The sequence below is a fragment of the Squalius cephalus genome (genome assembly GCF_949319135.1).
Source record: "Squalius cephalus genome assembly, chromosome: 12".
NCBI lineage: Eukaryota > Metazoa > Chordata > Actinopteri > Cypriniformes > Leuciscidae > Squalius > Squalius cephalus.
The window spans coordinates 10,335,038-10,342,616 of NC_137133.1; positions in this window are offsets into that span (position 1 = coordinate 10,335,038).

Consider the following 7,579-nt stretch of genomic DNA (forward strand, 5'->3'; position numbering starts at 1 on the left):
ATGCTCATGAAGATCTGGGTTTAAATCCTGGGTCATTTCCCAATCCCATTGTCTCTTTTTCTCCTCCCAATTTCCTTTAAGTTCTTTACTGTCCTTTAATAATCATAATAAATAAAACGTTGTCGAAGTAGTCAATGTGTGTGTTATGGAATGTATTTATATACAGTATGAGGGATAAATGAGTGGGATCTATGATCTATCAACTGGCAAGATAGCACAAAGAGGCAACACACACTCTTCTTATGTGAGTTCACACACACATCTGTTTCATAGTCATGTGTCATTGGATAGAGAGTTATTAGCCGACATAAAAATATTTTTTCTTTCTGTGCATGGCCCGCGGACACGCATGGTGTGGGGTGGCTCCGTAAGCACATACAGAGGGGTCTCTGTCCGAGACTGCTGGGGTGTGTGAATGTATGAGGCGGAAAGACATGGGGGATTATTACTTGCATTCAGGGAGCTCAACAACCACTTTTTTAAAATTTGGTCACATCACACAAGGAAGCTGTATATTCAGTTTTTTGTTGCACTCTCTTGTGATGCCACTTAAATGTTGTCTTAAATGGATCATAAAGTATGGCGCCTTTTATCATGAAACATTATCTGCAATGTATGCAAGTGGCCTGAAGATCAGTATTACCTAAACAGAAGAAACACCTCCCCTGGGTTGTGAAATGTTGTACTTTGAATGTCCGAGAGTTTGGGTGGTGGATCAATAAGTGGTGTTATGAGTGAATATTTATGGGACTTTCTGAGGAGGTTAATAGTTTGAAGTGATCTGATTTAAATTAGATGGATATCAAGTTCCACTTGAGGCTAACCGCCTGACCCCATTTATTGGCTATGCGTGAGAGAGAGTCCAGGGCTGCTAGAACTATGTGATAAGAGGTAGATGGTTATCATTAAATAAAATATGGTTAATATTATACATACAGCTGGAATTAATACTATAAAAACAAATAATTGTTTGGCACGCTCTACCTTTATACTTTATTGAGAATGTAGGATGTCATCCATTTGTATGTTAATACAGTAATAAGCCACGAGAGTTAGTCTGTTACAGCGATTACAAGAAAAGGATAAAATCACATAACGCATAGACTTGAGTACATTCTTTTAAAAAAATGGTGGGAACTAGTGTTGGGTCTGAGTCCAACTCTGAGTTCGCCTGGCTGAGTCCCAGTCGAGTCCCAGTCCTTGAACAACTGAGTTTGAGTGTGAGACGTTTATTAATGTCTTGTCATCTTAATTTTATGTCGTTATATATCGTCAGAGTCCACCCGAGTGTGTCCGAGTTCATTCTTAATTGCAGTCCGAGTCCAAGAAGGCTACCACAACTCTAGTGGGAACAATATTATTATTATTAAATGCACCAATGTTCAAATGACTATGTTGAATTATGAATATATATAGGCTATAAATATATAGTTTATAATTCTTAATATAGATTTTTTTTGTGGTTGACAAGCAATGTAGCGAGTAGCAATTAAAAATGCATTAAAGGGTTAGTTCACCCCAAAATGTTTAAAAAAATTCACTGATTACTCACCCTCATATTGTCCCAGAGAAAATGAGAATGAACCTCATTGGTTCTTGCAGAAGCTCAAACGTGCTGCCTAACACAAGAATTAACCTCATTGGCTCTTGCGGAAGCTCAAACGTGCCGCGTAACACGAGAATGAACCTCATCGGTTCTTGCGGAAGCTCAAACGTGCTGCATAACATGAGAATGAACCTCATTGGCTCTTGCGGTAGCTCAAACGTGCCGCGTAACACGAGAACGAACCTCATTGGTTCTTGAGGAAGCTCAAACGAGCTGCGTGACACGAGAATGAACCTCATTGGCTCTTGCGGTAGCTCAAACGTGCCGCGTAACACGAGAATGAACCTCATTGGTTCTTGAGGAAGCTCAAACGAGCTGCGTGACACGAGAATGAACCTCATTGGTTCTTGAGGAAGCTCAAACGAGCTGCGTGACACGAGAATGAACCTCATTGCTTCTTGCACGTCAAGCGAACATGCTGTGTGAGATGTGTGAGTTGATGAATGTTTGTAAATGAAAGCCTAAATTAAATCTGTTCATCAAAAAGCAATCGTGTCTCTTCAGAAAATTCGGACTAAACCACTTTTTTACGATCCGAGTTTTACGATCTCTTTATGAGCTTTTTAAACCATCAAAGTGGTAGTTGCGTGGACTGTCATTGGAAGAACAGAAATATCTAACTAATATTGTTGATAATCAAAAAAAAAAATTTGAAATAGCTGAGAGAGATGGAGAGGAAGATAAATCTGTATGCACTTTTTAACTGCACCTCTTCGCCGACTTCTCGCATATCTTGCAGGTCAAAAAAATTGTGTTTGCAACAAATACAGAGACTCATCTGACTTTTGAAACAGGTGCTCTTTAACCTTGCTGTAGGCTGTTAGTTTCTTTCTTTCAAACTGATGTGTGCTCTTGAACAACATTTTAAGATAGATAACCTGAGAGTAAACCTAAAGCTGCAGAGAGAGTTGTTTTATTTTTTTCTCAGTGAAGTGAGACATTTATACTATTATGTGCAACCTGCTCTTTTCCATACAATGAAAGTGAATGGTGACCACGGCTGTCAATTTTGAGTTATTAATGACTTAACTTTTGGTTTGGTTTCAGACCACTTCTTACATTTTTATGATGCTTTTTTTGTATCGCTGTTAAATGGAAAAGAGCAGCTTGGACATTTTAATATCTCCTTTTATGTTCCTTAAAGCTAGCAGACATCACTTCAGATGCAAAGCATTTCACAATAAATGATAACATTCTATGGGAAAATACTACAGGCAAATCCATACTCCTATCACATGTTTACCTTAACTACCCTTCAACCCCCAGACTAGTTTTTCTGTCAGGCTTTGTCTTACAGTTCAACACGGCAGTCATAAGCAAATACAGCCGTTGTGTTCATGGGAATTAGATGAATCAGGGAGCCCAGGAGCTTGAAATCATCTCATGAGGTTTGACAAGCATGACCAGGCACAAGCCATAGGCCCCTTGGACACCAGCAGATCCTGAAAGATATGTTGTATTAATAAAGCCTGCTGCATCTAACCCACTTTTTTATGGTGTGGCTTTAATTTAGATACCATTCAGTTAAACCTTTAAAACAAGTAACAGCATGCCCATGTGAATTCTCCAAAATGACTGCTTTGCTTAATGTTTGCTTCGTTTGACACAGCAGTACACCTTAATTGGAATATTATCTGATTTTCCTGAAAACTTAGGTGGAGCAAAATGAAATGATTGCATGTGAAGCATAAAGGATGAACATTAAGAAATTGCATAGAGATATTTGTTGGCTCATTTTTCAGTCCTGGGGCCCATCCGGTGCAATCAGGGCCAGCTCTGTAAATCTGGGGGCCCTAAGCAGGATAATTTTGGGGCCCTGCCTTGCAGTGGTGGAGTATTGCCACCGCAAACCAGCAACTGTCTACAATCTAACACTTACACATTTCATCTGTACCTCTTTTAACATGATTGCCCACAATTACTTTACTGCTTATTAAAGTACACTCACTGAAACAGTAAAAGTAAAGATTACAGATTTAAACCTTTAGTATTAAAAAATCTTCAATAAAGTTGTTGCATATAGGCCTACTACAGGTGTTGCCGGAGTCTCGATCTTTGAACTTCTTTTCCCTTTTCCACACTTTAAAAAGAGGGAGAAGTTGGACCAGTAGGCTAATTTCTTTGCTTCCTTCTAAAGTGATTTAAACATATTCTTCTATATTTATGTATCAAAGAGATTAAAAATTCTGCAAAACATTCTAGTTTGAGTTGGTATTTATTTTTATATATATTCCAACTACAAAAACACTACTTCAGCGAACAATCATTAGCCAAATGTGTATGTAAAATGTTTAGTTATAAAATATATAGGCTACATAAATCTAATAAAAACTCTAGGTAACACTTTTTACATTTTACAGAGTCATTGTTGCACATTACATGTAGTTCATACAAAAATAATTCTACAGTTAAAACTGCTTAAAATGTGGATTTCGTTGAAGTGCCTCTAATATAATGGGATAATGTCCACTTTAACGCACAGTGGTTGCCGAGAAACAGCGCCGCGAATTGTGCAGAAAATGCAATAGGCCGCTCTTTGTGCATTGTGTAATGTGCCAAGTTCAAAAATTCATACAAAAAGAATTCTACAGTAAAAACTACTTAAAATTTGGATTTCGTTAGAGTAGTAGCTCTACTATAATGGGATCATGTCCAATTTAACGCACCCTCCGAGGCTGCAGTGAAAGAGCACCGCGAATTGTGCAGAAAATGCAATAGGCAGCTCTTTGTGCATTGTGTAATGTGCCAATTTCAAAAATTAATGCAAAAATAATTCTACAGTAAAAACGTATTAAAATTTGGATTTCGTTAGAGTAGTAGCGCTGCTATAATGGGATTTTTTCTCCTTTTTTCTGCACCCGATTTCATTTTCGCGGTCAAATTTCCAAGTCCAGGGAAGAAAACGATTTTAGGGGCCGCTCACATATCGCGTCTTTTGCGCGCGCAAGTTCGTTATTTCAAATGTAGCCGCGCGGTATGCGCGCTCATAATGGAAGCGACGCGGTCGCGGTGCGACGCGCTCGTTTTTTCCAAGCGCGTCCGCGCCGCATCGAGATAAAAACATCTCAACTTTTCAGAATGCCGCAAGCGCACCGCAGGTCACGTGACAAGAACCAAGCTTAGCAACGACAGACGCCTCCGGAGCGCAACCACCCGAGCGCTTTGGAAAAAAGGACAACGCGGCGCGCCTAGCGTTTTCGACGCGTTTTTAGGCGCGATATGTGAGCGGCCCCTTACACGGTTGGTTGACTCTTAAACCGCGGTGACACCGGCGAGTACCATCTGTAGTTAGGGGGCCCCCTAGTGGCGGCGGGGCCCTAAGCAGCCGCTTAGTTCGCTTATAGGGAGAGCTGGCTCTGGGTGCAATGCAGCGCAAAAGCCAACGCGAGTGTTTTTTGCAAGATTCAGCCCGACGCAGTCATTTTCATGTCAAAAACCTAAAACCATGCCAGTGGGCATTAGATTATTTCTAAATACCTGCTCTCTCCTCATCTCCATCTTTCTTTTTCTCTCAGTCTCCTTATCCTGCGCTATTTCTTCTCCTCCTAAAGCTGAACTTTGACTGATAGTCTTTTCATTTCTGTCTGTGTCAGTGAAGAAAGTAGGCTCAACTGATATTTATACGTTTTATGAATCATTTTAAGTTAATTTACTCAAGGCTACCAGGAAAGCTGAGTCAGTATAGGAACTTTCTACAAGCTTTGGAATTTGAAGACGTCTGTTTTTAAATGTTAAAAGTAATTTTAAATAATACAAACTATGGGCTACGTTTAAATTTCAGCCGACTGTGTAGAACACTGAGAAAACTTAGTCGGCCGATGCACAAAAACTGCCCGACGACCGACCGTCGGCTTGGTGTGTTCCAGGCGCTGTGGAAACGCGTCGAAGCATTCTCAGGTATAAATATGCAGCATTAACGGACGTAGGTGATTTTGAATGAATATTTCGTGTCCATTTACAATGGATAGCCTACATAGTGTTAAAACGAATCCTATTGATATCTTAACTGCCGACCGAACAGTGGAAAGGGAAAACAAATGTCCGACGAATATTGAACCCAAAACTAATTTTACCGCGCTCAACCACCATAAGTCCATTTCACGCATTTGTAATCGCTGGCGTTCAGCGGGGAGGGGAGGAAGGACTTTGTCTGCATGCTTGAATCTAGATGCACTCAAATCAGACAGGAGAACCGTGACTGAGAACATAACGTCGGGAATCGTGTTTGTGATATTATACGTTTCGATTTGATGCGGAAGGACTCCTCCAGAAGGAGGACCAGGCTGGCTGCAGTTTGACGGTGCACGCGACATTTTTTTTAACAATAGCCTACCATCGCGCTATCATTGATATTAATGAATCTATTTATTTAATAATTTGTCTGAGGTGCCGGAACGCAGTTTGGACCGTTCCGCCCACTTTAACCCCTGGTTACGCCCAAAACACGCCCATTAGCCTAGCCCTACTCATTTATAGAATAGGGACAACTCTTTTAGACCATGAGCTGGGCGCGCCGACCATTTTTCCTGTTGTTAAACTAGCAAAAGTGGATTCGGACACGCCCTAACTGCATTTGCGCCCTGCGCGACCATGCGCTTAGATCGTTAAAATAGGGCTATTGAAGTTTAATTTTTGTACTCTACTACCAAGATGAGCTTAAAATGACTAGCAAAATTTAAATAATTGGATATGACAATTCAGCAGAATCAGAGTTTCTTTCTCTCTCTCTTTTTTACAGTAGGCTATATTATTCTGAAAAGGAAAATGAAAGGATGGCAGAGGAGTATGTGTTGAAAAGAGAGCACATTAATATTCTGAGACTGACCTATTTTCCAAATGCACTTATTAAAAAAAAACCAAAAAACCCAAAAAACGAATAGCAGTTTGATTAAAAGATAAGCAAATGCAGGGGAAAGGAGGGGGAGATCAGTAATTTACATTTGTACACATAGTCTTGGATTCATGTGATTTTTTTATAAGAGGAAGAAAGGTAAATATTTGGTTTCGATAAAGTATGGTGACTGGTTTAGTAGAGTAATGATATACCCACATGTAAATAGCTTGGGGTTGTTATACCTTAACTTGGGTTGTTCATAATGAAAATTAGAGAACTTGGTGTAGTGATAGATTTTCTAATATGCAATTGGGAAAAAAAATGCAACTGTCTTAATGTGCAAATTTAAAGGCATTAAATATTTGAAATTTCAATGGCATTAAAGTATAGTGTAGGCTAATTAATCAGGAAGTTTTTCTTTGCTGACACAGAAAATGGATGTGTCTGTAACTAGGTTATTTCCTATTGCTAGTCAGAAAAAAAAAAAAAAAATTCTCCCACCTGGTCTGGGCTCTTGCTAGTACAGGAGATCTGACCTGTACAGTTATCAGTTTCAAAGTGCAATGTTTTTGAGCATACACTCTTTTTGTATTTGAAACAAACTTCTGTTCAACTTCTTTCTGTTCATTCTACCCTGACTTAAATAACTGTTTGTGCCATATCATCTACATATTTCCTAGCAGTCCTTATAGTTAAAAAAAAAAAAAAAAAAAAATTGTCATGTGACTTGTTTTTATGTTTTTTTTCTGTTGAAATGCAATTGTCAGTAAAATTCAAGAATCATTCAAAGTCAATACATTTTACTTCCCTAAAGGTTTTATTTGGCTTGTCGAACTTGTTCAGCAGTTTTATTTCAGATTTAATATTGATTCTAAAAGAAAACAACGAATGTGTTTATCTCAGAGGCTGGAATGATGTCAAATCACAAGATATATGGAAGAATGGGAATACAGAAAAGACAATTTTTTCTTTTAATTAAAAATGACTGAGAGTCATGGAGAAATGGGGTAAATGTGGTGAAAGGGAGGTCAGGGGTGTCACAGTGATCACAGTGTCTTGGGTCACAAGTTTGGCTTTATTAGATCATATAAAGCAAGATGAGCAATAATAAAAGCATACAATCAATGATGGCATTTTAT